The following is a 22,758-nucleotide window of genomic DNA, read 5'->3' as shown; positions in this document are numbered from 1 at the left end:
AGCAGGCTATGATAGAGAGAACGCAAATTACTTCACGCTTGCAATTTTTATCACTTTTTTCTTAGACGAATTCGAGCTCAACATAGGAAAAAAGAATTTGCTCAAAGGCGTCTGACGGAAAACACGGGTGCTCATCTTTTGGTTTTCAGCTGATGAAAAGGGTGAGAACTTGAATTGTTCAAGCGATCCAGAAAAATTAACTCCTCCAATAACGAGTTGATAACGAGCTCTTGTTCTTACCTGACCAAAACGGGGAGAACAAAAACAAATAGCAAGAAACTACGTTCTGTAGAAAAGAAGAATTATGCTGAAATTTGATTTGTTAAACTGTATATCTGTTTTGTTGATGATCAAAGTTATGACAATCAGGTTAATGGTCAGTTCAAGACTCTTAAACTAACCAGGAAAAGGATCGAAATCACCAAAAGTTTCCAAGGTCCAATAAAATAATTTTATAATTTCCAACGGCCAATTTTTCATTGAACATAAATCTAAAATCGTTTGATTGTGATGTTAGCGAGGCCAAATATCCATGCAATTGAAAAAATTGTGGTATAATTGTATTCTATACGATAATAAAATTCATTTATCTCAACACAAAAAAAGTTCTTAAGAAATCGTAAACTTGCTTGTACTTGTTTATATTAAACTTGCAAGCTCCAAATTTGAAGAGGGGACGGGGGAATGAAGAGCGGGGGGGGGGGGGGGTGGAGTGCGGTGGTTTGGCACGGGGGTCGAGCTGCATTACGGCAGCAACGATGTGCAGGCGCGGGGGATCGGGGAGCTGATGTAGGGGCAGGGAGGTGGGTTGGAATGGGTTGGGTGGGGGCTTCAAGTGGGGGTAGGGCTGAGGGGGGATGGGGATGGATGCAAACTCTAAGAACCGCCTTCACACTATAAAGTTTTGTCCCTAAAACAATTTTTATGAATTGCATACCTATATTCTAGTAAGCCGAAAGGCTCTAAGAGAACTTAAGTATATGTTAGAACAAAATCTTAGGCGCCCGGGGACTTGGTGTCCTGACGCAAGGTGCGTACGCCCGAGTGCTGTATGAGGCCGGAGGGGTATTAAGATTTTTTCCAACGTGTTTAGATAACCAACGGGTACCAAAGTGTTGAATTTCATCTGCAACTGAAGTTAAGAGAACAATTTTGCAGATTAAAGAAAGAAAAGTTTTTTTCTTAAAATAATTCAGGAGTTGAAACAAACCAAGCGTCTCAAACCATACTTTTGACTTTTGAGTTTGTCGTTGACGGAGATATTCGACTTTTGACTTCATATCTGGAACCCCTGTCAGCTGAAACAATATCTGAAATTTTTTTAGACTGAATAGCAAAAAGAGTAAGTAAGCTGGTAAACGCAATTGCTAATTATTCATCATTTTATAAAATCAACGATCTTTTTGGTTTGCACCCCCCCCCTCCCGTTCTAGTACGCTATGCCTCCCTCAGTAATCATAGTGCATAGAAATGGTAAATCACGAAGCGGGGCATATTTACAATCATGTAGTTTTTATCTGGGGCAAGTGATCTGGGGGGTGGGAGAGAAGAGACGATCTTCATCATTTTCTTTAATGATGGAAAGAATTTCCGTGTTCCAGTTTTAGAGTAATCGATTTTCTGGATTAGTTTCAGTCTCTTCTCACAATCAAACCCGGTCTTTACTTTACCTCTACAGCCCCTCATCTTATTGTTAATGTAACGTATACCCCCACCCCAATTACCGTAAAAATGTGGGGGGAGGGGTTGGGACTGTTTGGAGTTAAAACACAAAAGGGGATCAGAAAGCAAGATAAGAAACCGGATCTATTCTATTTCGGGCCCCAGTGTTTTTATGCCTCTCAATACAATTTGGATGTTGTTATATAGCAGATTACTGTGTTAAATAACACGTGCGCCGAGGGGGCGTAAAATTTATATGCTCATTAAGCGGGGGGGGGGGGGGGGGTACAGAGTAGACTCAAGAAACCCAATGGCTTCCTAGATGAGAATATGTTTCCGTTTGCTGTTTAGTACCTATACACATATAATAATAATAATAATTGTGGTTTCTGCGTAATCGCAGTGGAACAGCATTAGGCCTACAGTAGCCTGTTTTCAGCTGCCCTTTTTCTTATTATTCCCCACATTTCAGACTGATCTTTTCATGAGCAGCATTGCTCTTTTTTTGGTGCCTATAGCCACTTTTTTTGCGTCTGAAACTTTCACGTGTTACCATCATTGCAGCCAACACTGGTCAGGCTATGGTCAACCTGATACATATACAGGAAAGGTTATATACAGATACCGGAAAGAGATTGAGGAATGCCAGGCAAACACCACCATAGTTCCCATCACAGCCACTCTCGTTCTTCCTCTCGACACTCTCCTAGAGGCACCACTACAGTCACCGTCGAATATTGGTAAGTGGTTCTTGTTCAATATTAAATTGTGGATCTACTCTGTTTCGCTTTCCCCCAGTGTTTTTACGCCACCAGTTACAAATTTTATGTTGTTATATAGCACGTTACTATGTAAAAAAATAGCACGTGCGCCTGGGGGCGTACAAAAATACAAGCCCACTAAACGGTGGGGGGGGGGGGGGCAAAACAGAAAAGATTCAAAATTGGTTTGTCCCATTATAGCCCAGCCCCATCTTAGTGGTCGTTACTGCGCGACCGATATCCGAAAGATCGGAAATAAACAATTTTATTGGGTTTTTACAACCCATATTTTAAGATTAGAGTTGTTGGAAGCGTGTATTGAAGGAGTTACACCAGGCTATTTTAGTTCAAGATTGCTTCCAAATTCGTTTATGAGCTCTCACTTTTCACAAAGCGTGTTTTTGGGGCTAGCCTGATCACTTGGGGACAATCTTTCATCATTAGATTCCATGCCATCAGTCACTAGTCTCCATACTAGGAGTAGCTTTTGCCAACTAGCAAAGATAAACAGGATTTGTTGGGTTACTAATTTTTGCAAACGGAATAAAAAGCGTTTTTAATTAAGTAGAAAAATTAGTTTCTCAAATTGAGATTATAACAAAAATGATATTTGCAGTAGAATTTAAAGATTTACAGGAGAGATATGATTATTAGATCAAGATGATCATTTGATTTTGGGGATGAAAAGAGGCTCAACAATCATCTGTATATATACCCATTATCAGTGCGAGAATGTCAAGATACAAAATTAATCTTAGCACCAGTGATTTACAGTGGAGGGTTGCAAGGGTTACCCAATATGGTTTGTTTCTGCAAATTCCCTAGAAATCAGTCACAAGAGATATCATAACCAGTACGCATTTACTCTTTTCTAAGAATTCGTTCACATTTCCGGTGGTATCATTTTCATTCAAAAATGAAGATTTTACATCAAATAGTCTCACTCTAATAATAGTTATCTAGATTCACCAGTTTGAACCAAATACTGATTCTAAGCACCATTAATTGAAATAGCGATTCCTTTCATATAAATTTGTTTTCTAGATTAAATTGGCTCTTGTCATAGTAATATGTTAAATTAAACTTTCCTTCTACTAATTCTAACTAAGTTCAAGACTATCGTTTGGTCGAAATTCTAACAACACCATTCAGATGTGAGTTGATTGTGTAGATACTGTTCCCATCGAAATTTTTCTGAAAGTTTTCACCTTCGAGAACGGTAAAGTTTTTGTGGAGAAGTTGACCGCCATTATGTCAGTGGGAACGTTATGAATTGATATAATCCCATCTTCCGTCTTGTCTCGAATGAAGTTATATTTTGTCTCAATGTGTTTGCTCCTCTTTTGCATTACTGGGTTTCAGCGCAATTTCATTAAACTCAGTTTGTCCTTTCCAATAGCTAATGGCTGTCCAGTTGGATGCCAAAGTCCTTCAGAAGTTATTTCAGATAAAATTCATCTAGAACTTCTGCTGCCATGCCCTGGTATTTTGCTTCTGATGAAAAAAGAGCAACTGTGGCTTGTTTCTTGACTCCCCAAATGAGTGCTGCGCCACGTCTGTTGAGCTTGAAGTAAAAGCCCGACGCTGATCTTCTGTCGTTCACATCACCAGGCCAGTCTGTATCACTCCTCATCAGATCATAGCTAGCCTTTTAGATCTTTTCCCTTTGTTTCCCTAGTAAAGCGAGGGATCTAACCGGTGCTGATATTACCCTAAAATTACATCTAAGTCATTAATTAAGAATATCGTGATAACGGGGGTAACATACTAAATGCAATTCCATGCACTTATTTACAAACTAATTTCAATTGGTGGATCTTTACAATTAGTGCCTCCGCCAGCTTAGTGGGCGCATTTTATTTGCATCCCCCGACGCACGTGCCATATTTTTACATAATAATTTACTAATTAATGGCACGTGTTTTGTACTTGTGGGGTGAATAACAGATTGGGGGCACAAACGGAACAGATCCAGTCTTTCTTGTGTAAATAAGTTTTGAACCTTTTGAACCTGGAAGATATCGCATGAGTCTCATAGCCAGTGATGATTGGCATGTGCTATCATGTTTCTGGACAGAATGTTGACTGCGAAAAGGATATTTGGCCCCATCTTTTTGGCCTGACACAGAAGTGATCCAACCAAGCTTCTGTAGATCCGTCGCTTCTTAGTCCCCGTTTTGTGCTGTCTGAAGTTTTAAATTCAAGTTAGCTAAAGTTCTTGAGGGTTTGCATTGATCCATTTGAAACTGCATAAGCATTGTTTCTATTTAGCGTTTCTGTCAACTGTGAATTTGCCCTCTTCTTGTCTGATTCTTAGACCCAGAAACCAGTTGAGTGACCTCAGTTTTCCTTGTGAAATGTTGCCTTGAGTGTTTTTTTGACAACGGAGATCACTGTCATGCTTCGTGACGCTACTATCATATTGTTAAACTAGACCAAGATGAAGGTGTGACCTTCTGTTTTGGCTCAATTAAAGATCGTTCTTGCTTCTGGTTGACCCCTGTCTCAGTAAAAACTTTGCCAGCTACTTATACCTTTTGTGAGCAGCCTGTTTCAAAACTTAAATTGATTTATTCAGTCCTTGTCCCTATCTGATATCCTGCCCCATCTGATCTTTTATAAACTCCAGTGGTTGTTCCAGATAAATTGCATCCTCTCTTTGTGAGTGAAGGAAAGCCGTCTTGACATCAAAATGTTGCATCACATGGCCCTGCTTCGCTGATGGTTGAAGTAGTGTCATCAATATATCAGATTTAGAGGTACGAGCAAAAGTCTCCAAGCAGTCCAGTCCTTCTTCTACGCGTTTGAAGCCATCGTTACATAGCGTGATTTTTTTTGTCGACTTGACCATTGGGTCCAAATTTTACCTTGTAAACCCATTTCCCCGGTATGACGTCCCTGTCTGTGGGTGGTCTCACTAGGTTCATAGTCACGTTGTCTTGGAGCGCCGTGACCTCGTCATTCAGCGACCGGTGACACTGGTCCCAATCGTCACTTTGCTTGGCTTCGAAGTCTGTTTTGTGTTCCACATAGTCAATCTCAGTCACGAGAAGTTGGGTCCTAACTTCTCGAAAACTTGCGGAACACTTCTTGCTTGCGTCCCTCGTTTGGGCTCCGCCATGTCCGGTACTCTAGTTCCTTTACAGTGAAGCCAACTGTCTCTGACTGTAAGAAGTCTTCTGTGTCACTGTCTTCCAGTGACTCCGAGTCTCTGAGACTGTCTCTGAGACTGTCATTTGACTCCTCATCTAGTGCTGCTTCCTCGACATCCGAGGCATCTCGTCTCAGTGTCGTTTCTTGAATGCTCACGCTCTCGCGTCATGCCACTCCTGGTTAATTGTTGTTGATTTGCCCTGTTTTTATTTGTCGCCATCATTTTGATAACCATCGACTGGGTTGCAGATCCCCAGTTGCTGCAACCTCTCATCTAGTAGGTCTGGCGTCTCTGTGTTGTGAGAGATTGAGCCCACTTCGGACTCTTTGATGATCACTTCTCGAACTGCCACTACCTTGCGTGTGTTGGGTAACCGCTGTCTCCTTCAGTTTAACCAACAAACTTTCCCTCCAGTGCCTTGGGTTCAAGTTTGTTGACGTCAATGTCCCTCTTCCTCATGAAGACTGTGCAACAAAAATAGATAATTTACTAATTGAAAACTTAGGATTTATTCAATGCATTCGCTATAACTGGAATTTTTCTTCTCTTCGTCTTATCACCAAGTTTTTGATCTTTGTTTGCGTAAAAAAACGCTGCTTACCACATCTTCTTGGGAACTCTTGAGTCAATGAGCCAGCATATTGTTATCTACAGCAGTTTCCTGTTGCACCTCTTAGCTGAACCATTTTGTTGCGGTGTCTCTGAAATGGTCTTCTCCTGTACAATGCCTGCATCTATGCAGTACATTATGGATTGTTCTGAGAGTAACTCCTTCAGATTGTTTTGCCTCTGCTTTTTAGGCGTCTCCACACTGAGAACAAATTTCTTCACGCTGGCCATTGCATCGCTCTCTGCCTTAATCAAGTCCACAAACACAAACTTCGTGTACTGTTTTGCAAACACAAGGCAGAGCCGGAACCCTGAAGGTGACTACACTCTGAAAAGTCACATCCGTGAGCACTCTCTCTTGCTTCTCTTCTGCGTGGGTATCTCCCACTCTTGTTACCCGAGTCTTTGTGATCTTAGCCAACCCGCACACATTGCATACATCATTCAGATCCCCACGGTCTCTGGTGCATTCGTTGCTACATCTGCTTGAATCATATGATCCAATTGTCTGCCGCTTCTTTACACTGCCAAGTTTCACGCATTTGGAACTCATTTCGAATTCTAGAACGCTGCAGTGTAAATAAATTTATTTCATTTGTTGTGTTAGTTTTATTCGAGTTCCCGTCCGGTGTTTCATGCGGCTTTCTCTTTTCTCGAAAGTGAGGCTATGTCCCCTTTCCGACCAACTTGAGACTGATAGGATGTTTGAGGAATATTCAGGCACACATAGAAAATTCTTGAGTTCACATTGGAGTTCACCTTTGTTCGAGGGTACGCTAATCCTCAAAAAGCTTCTGCTCACCGTTCTGGAAGCCCTTCATTTGGTATTTCTGACCACTGATTGAATGGGCACAAAGTACAGGAACGAGTCGACGATTGACGCCATGTGATCTGAACAACCACTATCCACTAGCATGCTTGTTGTCTACCACTGGGTAAGAGCTGCCCACTATTCCTCATCTGGTGTAACCAGTTTTCCATTGCCACTGACTCATGTTTGCCTCCATCTCTTTGTGCCCTGCTTGCCCTGTCTGTGAGACCTTTCTCACAACACTTGCTGCATCGTGCCATCTCCTTCCTCCTGCAGTCCTTGGCAAAGTGTCGAGGGATCCACACACAGACCAGTTTCTTCTCTTGGATCCTTTCTTGAAGTCACGTTTCACTGCCAGTGCCACTTAACCATTTTATCCATTGTGTCTCTGTGCTGTTCTCTCATAGAATTTCTGCAGTCTTTTCTTCAACCCTGTGAAGTTAGGTGCCGAGTTGAAGATTTCCTGTATAACAAAACTTTCATATCTCATTGGCAGACCATTGAGGATAAAGGCGTTGGAGAATGGGTCTGAGACTGCTTCCCCTGCTTCTTGTAGCGTTTTGAGCAACTCCTGTCTTGTGATGAAGAAGCTGTCCAGGTCTTGAGAATCCTCAAGCTGCAGTCGACCAAGCTGTACCACCAAAAGCACCGCTGTTGGCGTCTCCACAATCAGAAATGTCTCCTGCATAAGGCTTCGTCTTTGCTCCATCCCCAATGCCGTCATCTCCCACACAGTTATGTCTCATCTGCACCATGGTTGTTTCATATAGAGTCACTGTCAGAGGGCACCGCAGATTCTTTTCATATGCATCATTCAGCTCCTCGTGTTTCCTCTTCTCATCCTTGCTTGCTCCATTGGCTAGTGATGCAGGCTCATTGGGTAGCTCTTCTGCCCAAGTAGTGATTTGTAGAGTACCTTCGTGTGCATCATCGCCACATATTTCGTGCTCCAGATCGAAAAGACTTGTGCATTTTCAGTATAGGTTAGCAGCTTCACTGTCTGTTGATCCATCGTAGTTTGGGCCGGCAAAACAGTTGTGAAATAATATTACTAAGCAAAAAAGAAATTGGACCGTCTATAACAAATTATCTTGGTTTTAGAAATTAGTTTTTTGACTTAATAATAGAATATTTTGTTTTATGATGGAAAAAAAGCGTTTTTATATAAGTAGAAAAATTAATTTCCCAGAACGAGCGAATAAGAAAAATATTACTTCATGTAGAACTTAGAGATTTACAGGAGTGATCTGATTATTATATCAAAATGGTGGTTTGATTTTGGAAAAAAAGGCTCGAAAACTATATGTATGTACACGCATTATCAGTGCGAGAAAATCATGAGACAAAACTAATATTTGCACCATTATTTACAGTGGGGAACGCAAGGGTTATCCAATATGGTTCGATTCTCCAAATTTCCCAGAAATCAGTCTCAAGGGATACTATACATAGTGTCATACATCATAATTTAATTTAGTTCAGTAAATTTATTATACGATGTACTAAATTTAATTTAGTGAACTTATTCCTGAAGGGCATGTGTATAAGTCAATGTTATTTCACATGCTAGTCTGTTATTCCCATCTCCCGTAGTGGGAAATTATTGTTCATATTTGTTGTGACTTCTGTAATACCAGTTGCTTAAATACTCACTCTTTTAGTTTTGCACATTGCGAACAGTTGCCTAATTTAACTTATTCTTCATTAACTGTCTTACTAATCAAGTAAAGTATACAAGTAATAACCAAGCGATTCGCTTAGCGGATTCATTTAGAAATTGTGTAAAGCGCACTCGCCGCGCAAGTTAGGATATAAATTATAATCGTCACTCGCAACTCAAGATTAAGTACGCAATCTCATTTGCGTACGACATGGCGCAGTCAGCAACTCAGAAGCGGACGCCACTCGGCACTGAGCCATTTTGGGATAAACCTAGTGCAGACCCTCCGTTGAAATGGGAAAAGTGGCAGATGCGGGCCAAGTTAGCTCTTCTTGCGAAGGAAAATATTACACTAGACACTTTGTTGGAACCAAAACCCGAAACAGTACAACTACCACTTGACCCTATCTATGAGGATACGATAACAGGATCATCGGCACAAGCGGAGAGGAAAGATTGGCGAGGAACGCTCAATCAAAAATGAACTGGGAGAATCGTTGTCAGAGACAACTGGAGATAGGAGTATTATGTGGATATAAACCGTGGGCACAGGCTGATCGAAAGTTTGTGTCAATGCTATATCTCATTTTGGGCACCGAAGGACGTCGAAATGTTTGTAGCAGAAACCCACACCTCAAGATGAACATTCTAACAACAGCAGAACTTTGGACAATCATGGAATCAGCATTTATTCGTCAGCGCAATATCACATTTGATAGGTACGTACTTCTCACTACAAAACAGACAAGAGGAGAGTCTATCGAACATTTCTTTGGAAAATTGAAAGAACTTTCTGAAAATTGTGAACTCGGGAGTCAAGAAGATACTCTTATCAGAGATATATTTATTGCGAATATGTTAGATCCGGAAATCCAAAGGGAATTGCTGCGAGAAACTCTAGAACCAGCTCAAGCATTACGTTTGGCCATAAATATGGAATTAGGTGAAAGAAATCAACTACAAATTACAAACTCGTAACCTGCTCCACAGGTTAACGAAATAATTTCTCAACGACCTTCTCGATCACCGAGTCAACGGCCGACTACATCTAGTTTTACTCCACCACCAAATCAACTCTGCAGTAACTGTGGTTTAACTTGGTCAGCAAATCATAGTCAAGTGTATTGCGAGAGGCAAGACTTGCAATAACTGTGGTTTACAAAATCATTTTTTGCGAGTGTGCAGGAAACCGAAGTCATCATCAAATAAACCCATCCGATCTAATGTTAACTCTGTTGAAGAAACTTCAACTGATCAGACGGTAAATGCCGTACAAAATATGAATTATAACCCACAATGCGAATCAGATTACGATAGCTCAGATGATAATATAGTCGCCAGCATCGCAAGTAACGCAATACAGATTGAACCAAAGAACACCATCTTGCCAATTGGTAATACCCAAGTAGGACTTCTCATTGATTCAGGCAGTGTATGCAGTATTTTACCCAAGTCTCATGCTTCGGAAATAGTGGAAAATTCTCCCCTTGCTCGATGGTTGATGATAGCGCCTCCCCAGGAACTCAAAACATTTTCAAACGAAACCATAAACGTGACGGGTATGATACAGGCACCAATTGCGAGCAATGGATGGCGACTTGAAGAAGCTGAATTTGTGGTGGTCCGTGACGGGCTAAAACCACTTGTTGGTAGAGACTTGTTTGACGCTCTCGGAATCTCAGTAACTCAAACCCCAAAATATGAACGTATCATGGTCAACACTATCACATCCCAATGTCCATTTAAAACAAGTATTGCAAAACAATTTCCTCAACTTATTACACGTATTGGTCGCTCAAAAATACACATTATTAAATCTAAATTCCATAGAAATTTTCAACCAAAACATCAAAAGGGCAGAAGAGTACTCATTATTTTACAAGAACGAGTAAATAATGAAATTAAAAAACTTCTTGAAGAAGGACATATAGAAAAATTGAATAACTGTTCTGATCAATATTTTATTTCACCTATTGTAATCACAGTTAAACGAGATCAAACAATAAAGTTAGCATTGGATTCCAAAGCTTTCAATAAATCAATACACAAGAATAAATATCAGATGCCAAATATTGAAACACTTATGGATTCTTTATCACAAATAATAACAAACTACAAAACAGAACCAGCGGATAAAATATACTTCTCTACTATAGATCTTAAATATGCATACAGCCAACTATATCTTCACCCTGAAACTGCTAAACACTCTAATTTCAATATTGTAAGTGGTGACATGACAGGCACATATCGTTTCAAAACGGGATTTTATGGTCTTACTGACATGCCTGTCGAGTTTCAGAAGGCAATGAATTACACTTTGATTGGCCTCAAAAACACATTTTGTTTTCTAGACGACATCTTAATTGTAAGTAAAGGTTCTGAAGATGATCACTTACAACTTGTATTAGATTGCCTTAAGAAACTGGACGTGGATAATCTCCAAATTAACCTTCCTAAATGCCATTTTGCGAAGCAAAAAATTTCCTGGTTAGGATATAATATAACTCAATCTGGGATATCACCACTCGAATCTAAAACATCCTCTATTATGTCATTACAACCACCTAACACACTTAAAAAATTACGTTCACTTCTCGGTTCAGTCCACTATATTAGTAACTTTATTCCCAATTTAGCTCAACTCTGCCATCCTTTAAGACCTCTTCTTCGTAAGTCAACTAACTACATTTGGACTGACGCTCATACTCTACATTTTAATGCCATAAAAACTCGCATAGCAAATCATACAGAAAACATTCACTATAACCCCCAACTCGAAAAACGAATCAAATGTGATGCTTCTCGCTCCGGATTGGGAGCAGCACTAGAACAACTAACAGTTGATGGTTGGAAGCCGATCTTTTTTGCATCAAGATTTTTAAATAGTAGTGAACAACGTACTATTATCACTGATCATCGCGCATTACTTTCTATTTTAAATGAACATTGATCAAATAAAAGTTACAATAGTAGGTTATCACGATGGGTTGATCGTCTTTTGCCTTATCAATTCTCAATAGAGCATCTGCCCGGCGCGAAGATGGGACTAGTTGATTACATCTCTCGAAATCCATATCAACCAGCAAAAAGTGTTTCAAAATATGATTAGGAATTTTTAGTCGCAACATTATCAAGCATACACTCTGATGCTCAATTACTTCAACAAAAACACAACATTTTAGCTCATTCACTTAATAAATTATATATTGATATTGATGGTGAAAATAAAAATTCCACCACTAATACTGAACAAGTTTTAAATATAGATTATGTCAAACCAAATCCTCAAACAAAAGTTAACGAATTATTCGCTCCGCGAAACAATAGTTTAAAATTATTCTCAAAACAAAATTCTAACTTTGACATAAAGTCAGCTCAGCGTGTACGCTTAACAAATGTTAGTTCAAATCTCGCGGCGCGAAAATACAACTCTAATGTAACCTCTCTTAAATTCAATCATCAGTATAGTAAACACGCCTCGCGCGTACACTTAACTCATAATATTAAATCATTCGCGGATCAAAAGTATAACCCAATTTTTAATCCCACTAATAGTATTAATTGTACTAGTGCACATGATCAGCGAGTACATTCAACTCAAAATGAAACAGTATTCGCACATACATATCCTACTCCAAAAGTAAACACTTACAAAATAATTAATACCAATTCTGATCTCGCATCGCGAGTACGCTTTTCATTTAACAAATTAACACTCGCAAGGCATAATATTTTATTAAATACTCAGAAGATTATATTGCATTCTTCAGATGCCTCTTTTGCAAAGCAAGTTACTAAATACCAAATTCATTCTAAATTTGCGTCACATAGTCTACCAATTACAATTAAACCTCTACAAATTGAGTCTCAAATGCTTGTAGAAACGGCGCGAAGATGGGACTAGTTGATTACATCTCTCGAAATCCATATCAACCAGCAAAAAGTGTTTCAAAATATGATTAGGAATTTTTAGTCGCAACATTATCAAGCATACACTCTGATGCTCAATTACTTCAACAAAAACACAACATTTTAGCTCATTCACTTAATAAATTATATATTGATATTGATGGTGAAAATAAAAATTCCACCACTAATACTGAACAAGTTTTAAATATAGATTATGTCAAACCAAATCCTCAAACAAAAGTTAACGAATTATTCGCTCCGCGAAACAATAGTTTAAAATTATTCTCAAAACAAAATTCTAACTTTGACATAAAGTCAGCTCAGCGTGTACGCTTAACAAATGTTAGTTCAAATCTCGCGGCGCGAAAATACAACTCTAATGTAACCTCTCTTAAATTCAATCATCAGTATAGTAAACACGCCTCGCGCGTACACTTAACTCATAATATTAAATCATTCGCGGATCAAAAGTATAACCCAATTTTTAATCCCACTAATAGTATTAATTGTACTAGTGCACATGATCAGCGAGTACATTCAACTCAAAATGAAACAGTATTCGCACATACATATCCTACTCCAAAAGTAAACACTTACAAAATAATTAATACCAATTCTGATCTCGCATCGCGAGTACGCTTTTCATTTAACAAATTAACACTCGCAAGGCATAATATTTTATTAAATACTCAGAAGATTATATTGCATTCTTCAGATGCCTCTTTTGCAAAGCAAGTTACTAAATACCAAATTCATTCTAAATTTGCGTCACATAGTCTACCAATTACAATTAAACCTCTACAAATTGAGTCTCAAATGCTTGTAGAAACAGGAAAAACGTCACTCGCTTACCAAAATACTCCTAAATTTGCTTCAATAAGTCACTCTCACTTGTCATTAAAAAATCAGTCTCAAATTCCTGCCTTATTTAGTAATCCAAACGCAAATACTTTAAATAACTCACGTGCTCAATTAACAAACAACAAACAAGTGCTTTTTGCACAAACTCAACCTGAATTTCAGTTGTCTTCCTCTTTGTCAATCAATTTAATTGATAAAACTCAACTCTCATCAACAATGAGTCGTCAAGCTTCATCTCTAAAGGGAAAATCCATCTCATCCAGAACAACAAGAGCTTCGCCCGCGTATCATTTACGGATAATGCAACAACAAGCACGCCACGCAGATCATCATCTCACTCTAATCTAAGCACCCCACTCACGGATAGCCCTCAAGTGGTGTCCTTTGAGAAAGTGGTGGGCAAGGTATTCAACAAAGGGCTAATCGCATCCCTAACAAGCAAGGATGCAGTTCTGAAGGAGGTTCGGGATTGCATAATCAGGGGAGATGAAGAACGATTAAAGGCCCTCAACCTGTATCTCCATGGCTATTGGCGGGACCTTCATGTGAATAGCGGATGTGTTTGTATGAACGAGAAGGTAGCCATACCGAACGCGCTCAAAGATGCACTCATTGAAGATTTGCATGCGAGTCACCCAGGTAGCTGGGGGATGGTATGTATGGCTCAGCACTGCTGGTGGCCATACATGAATCATGATTTGCTCGTCAAAGCAATAGATTGCAAATCTTGCACTACTATTGGTAAAAATTTAAAATCTGTTATTCCCGCAAAACAATTTAAAGCACATACACCATGTATAGTTCCGAACCAAGAAATACAAATAGATTTTGCAGGACATATTAATAACGAAAAAGAACATGAAATATACATTTTAAAATGTATTGATAGATTTTCAAAATATCCTTCTGCAGAATTAGTTGATAATGCAAATGCATCAAATGTATTAAAATTTTTAGATAATTATATACAAATTCATGGAGTTCCTCGTTCCTTAAGAATAGACCAAACTCGTTGTCTTATAGGTAACCAAGTAAAAAATTTTTGTATGAAAAATAATATCACATTAATACCAGCTCCGGCGAATGAACATCGTGCAATAGGACTAGTTGAAAGACTTATTGGTACTATTAAGCAACGCTTAGCATGTATAAAAGAAGCAAATAAAGAATTAAATTCGTTCACCATTAAAGCAGCATTAAAATCATTTATATACCAGCTTCGCATATGTAAACATAAAACAACTAAATTTTCGCCATTCGAATTTCACTTTGGGCGCAAAGCCAATACACCGCTTAGTAACATAAGTACTCAACCAAAGTCATCTGATCTAAGTTATGAAAAAATTTTGAGTCATTATTTAGATGAAGAAACAGTAACTCCTAATGAATTGTTGCCGGAGGACTACTGGGGTAACAGCCGTAGCGACGATGAAAACGAGCGCAACATATGCAAGGCAACAAAGGACGCTACCACACATGAACGTCTAGCAACAGACAACGAATCCCGTTTCCTTCGCACCACAAAAGCGCATCGTCCACTACCTCTAAAAGAACACGCCGTACAGTTGAACATTGCTTGGAAGAAACATCTCCATAAAAGATCCACGAAAAATCTTGATGGACTATATGAGGTGTTGGCTCCAGGATCTGTGGTACAAAAGACCGATCAATATACTTCTGTCATTCGCGAACCGGGGAAAGTGGAAGTAACAGAGCGCAATAGTGACATTGCCAAATTTGGTACTCGGGAAGAACGGAAAACGAAATTAACAGAATATATTAACCGTCGAGGACCCCGCACGCATGAGAAGACAACTGAGGCTAAGATACTTAGCCACATAAAAGAGTCCACGCGCATACAAGAGGGAGATCGGGAGATGAAGCATCGCAAGCGAGAAACTGGAGGCGGTGTCTCATCAAATAAATCAAACATTGTTCGTGCAATGCGGGTACGTATGCCCAAAACTCCGGAAAATTTTGCTCCCCAAGTATTACCCGAAATTCCCGTGGCTGCTCCCGAACAGCAAATCATAACTGGAGAAGTATTGATCGCACCCCCTCCTACAAATAACCAACCGGAATTAATCTTGCCATCTACATCGGCTCCAGCAATAGCATTACAACAAATACGGATAAGAGCAACAAAACGGAATAGAAAAAGTCCTAAATACTATGGATACGATAAAGAAGACCCGTATGGTGAATCTACTAATTCGTGCCCCCGAACTTTGCTCCACCCCGCAGGAAACGACGCGTAGGAGATATTGAATCGATACAACCTTCAGTTGTACAAACAATTGTAGACACAGCATCGCGGGTTGAACCCATAAAAAATGACTTCCCATCGCCTATCATAGGACAGATATCACCAACAGATCCTCGTATACGACCAGCGGATCACAGTACATAGAATGAGCTCATAATTGATGAAGAAGACTTGTGAAAACTTTGAATAATTAAAACTTGATACCTTATTATTTATGACTAGCTATGATAACCACTACATATATTGTTGATACTTTTTCACCGGTGAATAAGTATTAATATTATTCATATTGTTATTAAAATTTTATTTTACGCAATTTTAATTTTCATTGAAGCGGGAGAAATGTTATACATCATAAATTAATTTAGTGCAGTAATATTATTATACGATGAACTTAATTTAATTTAGTGTACTTATTCCTGAAGGGCATGTGAATAAGTCAATGTTATTTCACATGCTAGTCTGTTATTCCCATCTCCCGTAGCGGGAAATTATTGTTCATATTTGTTGTGACTTCTGTAATACCAGTTGCCTTAATACTCACTCTTTTAGTTTTGTACTTCGCGAACAGTTGCCTAATTTAACTTATTCTTCATTAACTGTCTTACTAATCAAGTAAAGTAGACAAGTAATTACCAAGCGATTCGCTAGGCGGATTCATTTAGAATTTGTGTAAAGCGCACTCGCCGCGCAAGTTAGGATATAAAACATAATCGTCACTCGCGACTCAAGATTTTGTACGCAATCTCATTTGCGTACGACACATAGTATGCATTAACATTTTTCCAGGAATTCGTATACATATCGGATGTTATTATAGTCTTTCAATACGTGCTGGGAAGATTTTACGTCACAAAGTCTCTCTAATAATAGTTATCTAGGTTCACCAGTTTGAACTGAGTATTGAAATTCGTTATGATGGCTTTTGAGAAGTGAATTATACTGATGAAGGTAACCACGACATGTCGTTTGAACAGGAAGCTTGGTAAATTTCTTGTCCGAAGAAAAAAACTGTCCTGATATTTTTGAAATACAAAATATGTCAAATATTTTTATCCAATACATCAACTGGGGAAATTAAAATTGATTAGGAAAATTAAATATTGAACGGCACAGATGACCCCTGTAAAACTTAAACAATTTTTAAAAATTTTAATTACAATTCGTTTCGACATCATCCTCAACATTTCATCAAACATAATAGTTATTAGCTGGATTTAAGGTTAGAAAATAAATCTAAAAGATGTGGCAGTTTGGTTATTTGTAAATCAAATTGACAAAATTTTGTTTTCTAACTCAACATTATGTTTGTCGTGGAAGATGAAATAAAGTTATTAATGATGTCTCGGCGAATAGATGCTACAACACTTAGAAATTGTGAATCTATGCTTTTTGGCCCCTCTTCATAGTGTGTTAACTTCTCAGTGTGCCCAGTATTAACTTCTTCATTGAATCAATGTAAGTCGCCATATTGACTGATTGATTTGTGTAAAGTGCCGTGTTTTAATGATTGCTAACCATAACATGAAAATGAAGCTATGTAAAACCGAAGGGATGTTATGTGTTTTTGATGTGACCTGAAAAAAACATGGGAAACGAACAAATAAACATGAAAGGACTGAATACGACAAAGGATAGGCCAAATTCGGGTTAATAGTGGTTATATAACTTTTACGCCCTCAGTTTCACGTAGTATTTTGTACAAAGTAAAGTTTTAATAAAACAAAGAGGCTCGGTAATGTGCGTTCGCACATAATGTTGCGACCCCGCTCATTCTTATTCTTGACTTAATTCGCTACCAACTGATGAAAGGATAGAAAAGTTTCAAAAACATGCACATCGTTCATTAAACAACCAATGAGATACGAGAATGCCGCGCTAGAGCACCCTTGAAAGTTGCTGATAAAATGACTACCAGAAAAGACAATAACAAAAATCACCAACATTATTTAAAAAACAAACATTATTTACAACCAAAACTTGGTGTCTATAATAAACAAAATCATAACGAAATCAAACTCGCATCAGATAAAAACCAAAACAAAATAATTTGACCTAACTCTCCTTAGAAAAAATATGGAACCTTTCCCCAATGCGACTGGCCAAAAGCTCGAAAAAAAGAGCAAATAGGTGCAAATAAAGAGCAAATAAGATCAAAAATACTTTTCCTTTTTTGAAAACAATTAATTTCACAGTTTTTACTGTCATTAGATAACAACTGACATCACCAAAATGCTCATTTATATCTACATAGGAAGCAATTGAGACTTGTCGTTATCTAGTTCTCGACCGCGCAAAGTTTCAAAGCCATTGGTGTCAACTATTATTCTTAAAATTTTAATTAATTTTAAAAAAGAAACCAAAAATTCTTTGAGATTTACAAATACATAAAAACATTTTATGAAATCTCGTAGTAATAGCAGTAACAAAGCCGAGAAACAAATGTTTGAAGCTCAAACCGTTATAAATATAAAATTATAGCCCAATGAAAGTGGGTTGTGACCTGTGTTAACAGAGACTGACCTAGAAATTGATCAAAAAATTGTTTAAAAAAGACAAAGCTCAGAAATCCAGATTTATCTCTGAAAACAAATATTTTCAAAAATCATAACAGACTTAGGATTACAACAAAAAGCGATAGATTAAGTTTCAACACCTCAAGAAGCCCATCGTGCCTGTTAATAATGGACGAGCCCACAAAAAAAATAAAGAAGTCAAAACATCAAACAATTTTTCGACATGACACTGTTGAAGGCACTATAATTAAAAGATGTTACCTGCAATAACTGTAAATCCTCATTTTTTCTTCATCTTAAAAATAACGACTCTTACTTATAGCAGGACTACTTAGCAATCAGTCACGACGTATATATAATCAATCGCAAAAAAATGTTTGATTCAAACAAAACTATTCAACAGAAACAATTCAGATATCCAGATACGCCTTTTTCCAACGTTGTGCATCTTCTATACAAGGCTTTCCTCTAATTAGACGTGTCAATTAAAAAATTGAACTCATAAAATTTGCACTTATGATGAAAAACAAAAAAAATGAAAACGTGTAGTACCAAAATAGAGAAACCATTAGTTGAATATAAAACCGTTATCGACATAACTTTATGACTCACAGCAGGTCAGTTTTTACTGAGACTGCGCCCGAAGTTGAGAAAAAGAAGATAAAATAGAGCAAAATCTTCAAAAATTCACCTATTTTTTCTCAAAGCAAATGTATTCAAAGTCATAACAGATACTAGATAACAACTGAAAAAAATCTTCTCGGTTCTTTTTTAGCTTCTAAAAACTAATTGTATCTCTGATTATGGACACTAAGTCAATGGGCTACAAAAAGTATAAGAAATTAAAGTAAAACGCAAGCAGTCCATAAAATTTTTACGAAAACAATTGGTCAGAGTCTTAAAGACCATGAGCTTAACTCTAAAACCATTTTATAATCTCGTTGGGTTGCGTTTTTTGTAAACAGTTCCTGTCAATAATTGAGCCCTGATTTGAAACTCTTGTCCGTATATACATAAAAAAACGTTTACATAGCGGAAATACTTTGAAAAGAAGGTCGCGCCCCATTAAAATCTAAGGAAATTTTATCATAAGGATCCATGGGGAGATCAAGATCAGCCAAGATATTGCTGCGCGTCTAAAAAAACACGCAATTGTTGAAACGATTGCGAAAGAGATCGATTCTATGCAAAGTTTTTCAGTTTGTCAAAAGTAAATAAGGCATTTTGTATAATTATCGAGTTTAAATTTGCGAACAATCGCAAAACTATAATTCCAGAAGACTCTTAATGCCAGCAGGAGTACAACTAGTTCTCTTTTGAGCTGAAAAAGAATTTTGCAGCAGTTCTAAGATGTCTACACTCAGCAAATTTAAAGCAAGTGGGCTAAAAAAAACAATTTTTCGACGAAAAAAGTCTGAATTTTGAAATTCCATATTCTACGCTGGACAGGCTTTCTAATGATACCACTCACAACACTCTACGATTATTATATCGATCAGCCAAAATTGTCTGAACAAAAAAACCCATTTGAATATATAGTTCCTCCCCCCTCAAGAGGGGTCGGAACAACAAAACACAAATTGTAATTTGGCGGCATCAAAACACTTGGGGCTGAAACAGAGCAGATGCGAATTTTCAACGAATCTTATTTGCCGGGAAATTTAAAACCATGTATAGAAGGTAGCCTTATTGTAGATACTATAACTCATCGAATTCCGCCATACCTCCTCAAGGGCCATGGTCACGACTCAGAAGCTAGTTGGACTTGATATGAATCTACATCTTAACGCGAGGCTAGTTTACGCGAAAATGTCTCTCTATAGGCTCAACTCTATTTTTGACAAGATTTATGTTAGTATTTACACCTAGTTTGAAACATCCAAGTGTTATCGAGTGCTTATGCTCAACTCTCATAGGCCAGCAATAATTTTTTCGATAAATCTACCATTTTACTACGGCCATAATCAACTGCTTCGATTATTACTGACAAATAAATTTTCAGCTCTTCGTGAGGGTACTCTGCTAAGTTCAGAGAGCTTCGCAGTCAAATTGAGAAAATGGGTGGAAAGTCCAAATTTAAAGTAACAGGCTCGGTCGGCAGATTAGGTAGGTGCCATTCTCTTTTCTTGCTTCTCTTTTCTGTTTCATTCTTTCTCGTTTTTTGTTGACCTAAATTTGCATATTGTCTGGAAAAGTATCTGGCGGCTTTTATATGGCATACCTGTTCAAGAATTTTAAAGTAACTTGTTAGAGACCCGTGACTTTTCTTGAAACGTGAAATTGCGAACTTGAAATTTTGAACTGTAAGAAAATCTGTTATTAAAACCTCCCAGAACGAGTTTCAAGTCTTGATCAGTACTTCTCCATTGAAATACATGTATTAAATTGACAATTCAGTACTGATTACGTCTTGTTTCAAGTCATAAGACTTGGTCAAGACTTGTTAAGTCTAAGTCAAGTCTTGGTCAAGACTTGCTGAAGACTTGCCAAGACTTAAGACATGATTCAAGACGTGCCGAGTCTAAAAAGTGACGTGGTCAGAGCTCTGATACAGTGCTGATCCAAGATTTGGAATTTCACTGAATCTGTAATGATTAAGGCTTGACGTTGAGTCCGGGATGGTTCTGCAAAGATCTGGTCTCAAACAATGTCAGGGCGGGAACATACACAGCCAAGCCACTGAATTAGTTTTTGTAATGAGCTCCTATTTTATTTTAGCCGCTATATCTGACACTTTATTTAAATCAAAAATCGTATTTGTTAGTAATTGATCACGAGCGCAATTTGAAGCAGTTATTGTAGTTATGTGTTTTTTGGTAGATTTGTTGTCCTTCATTTCCCTTTGTGTTAGAGTCAACCCCTACCCGGGTGTCTTGATAATGTGTCTTTCAAAATGGACGGTTATGTTGCAATGCTCTTACAAGAAAGACGGATATCTTGTAAGAATCTTGCAAGATTGGACGGTTATCTTGCAAGATCTTGCAAGATATCTTGCAAGATTATACGTTATTTCACAACAATCTTACAAGATAACCCTCGGTTTATAACTAGGGTAGTTTTAACCAATGTTAATGAGGGTTCTTATGGTTTTGGGATTATATAAAGTTACAATTAAGCCAACTATTTTCCTCGCCATTCAATTTATTTATTTAATTATTTTCAGCTTCCTTTGAAGTGAAAGTGAATGGATCTCTAGTCTACTCCAAACTATCAGCTGGACGTTTCCCAGACCCACACCAGGTAAAAACATTACAGAATTGTTTTTACTCTGAAGCCATGATGAATTCCTCCGCAAATGGAAGCAGTTCACGATGAGATTAGGTAGGTGCCATTCTCTTTTCTTGCTTCTCTTTTCTGTTTCATTCTTTCTCGTTTTTTGTTGACCTAAATTTGCATATTGTCTGGAAAAGTATCTGGCGGCTTTTATATGGCATACCTGTTCAAGAATTTTAAAGTAACTTGTTAGAGACCCGTGACTTTTCTTGAAACGTGAAATTGCGAACTTGAAATTTTGAACTGTAAGAGAATCTGTTATTAAAACCTCCCGGAACGAGTTTCAAGTCTTGATCAGTACTTCTCCATTGAAATACATGTATTAAATTGACAATTCAGTACTGATTACGTCTTGTTTCAAGTCATAAGACTTGGTCAAGACTTGTTAAGTCTAAGTCAAGTCTTGGTCAAGACTTGCTGAAGACTTGCCAAGACTTAAGACATGATTCAAGACGTGCCGAGTCTAAAAAGTGACGTGGTCAGAGCTCTGATACAGTGCTGATCCAAGATTTGGAATTTCACTGAATCTGTAATGATTAAGGCTTGACGTTGAGTCCGGGATGGTTCTGCAAAGATCTGGTCTCAAACAATGTCAGGGCGGGAACATACACAGCCAAGCCACTGAATTAGTTTTTGTAATGAGCTCCTATTTTATTTTAGCCGCTATATCTGACACTTTATCTAAATCAAAAATCGTATTTGTTAGTAATTGATCACGAGCGCAATTTGAAGCAGTTATTGTAGTTATGTGTTTTTTGGTAGATTTGTTGTCCTTCATTTCCCTTTGTGTTAGAGTCAACCCCTACCCGGGTGTCTTGATAATGTGTCTTTCAAAATGGACGGTTATGTTGCAATGCTCTTACAAGAAAGACGGATATCTTGTAAGAATCTTGCAAGATTGGACGGTTATCTTGCAAGATCTTGCAAGATATCTTGCAAGATTATACGTTATTTCACAACAATCTTACAAGATAACCCTCGGTTTATAACTAGGGTAGTTTTAACCAATGTTAATGAGGGTTCTTATGGTTTTGGGATTATATAAAGTTACAATTAAGCCAACTATTTTCCTCGCCATTCAATTTATTTATTTAATTATTTTCAGCTTCCTTTGAAGTGAAAGTGAATGGATCTCTAGTCTACTCCAAACTATCAGCTGGACGTTTCCCAGACCCACACCAGGTAAAAACATTACAGAATTGTTTTTACTCTGAAGCCATGATGAATTCCTCCGCAAATGGAAGCAGTTCACGATGAGATTAGGTAGGTGCCA

At 37.9% G+C, this 22,758-nt stretch overlaps 1 long non-coding RNA gene across 1 annotated transcript; it reads left to right on the top strand.

Annotated features, from left to right (window-relative positions):
• The first annotated feature begins 1,290 nt into the window (after positions 1 to 1,290).
• On the top strand, positions 1,291 to 21,453 carry LOC142344883 (uncharacterized). The gene is made up of 4 exons (XR_012759293.1): positions 1,291 to 1,342; positions 2,227 to 2,402; positions 20,215 to 20,318; positions 21,376 to 21,453. It is a non-coding gene; the product is annotated as an uncharacterized LOC142344883 (long non-coding RNA).
• Positions 21,454 to 22,758: the final 1,305 nt, after the last annotated feature.

Source organism: Convolutriloba macropyga, chromosome 8 (genome assembly GCF_964194025.1).
Source record: "Convolutriloba macropyga chromosome 8, txConMacr16.3, whole genome shotgun sequence".
Lineage (NCBI taxonomy): Eukaryota > Metazoa > Xenacoelomorpha > Acoela > Convolutidae > Convolutriloba > Convolutriloba macropyga.
This window is presented reverse-complemented; position numbering and strand designations above follow the sequence as displayed.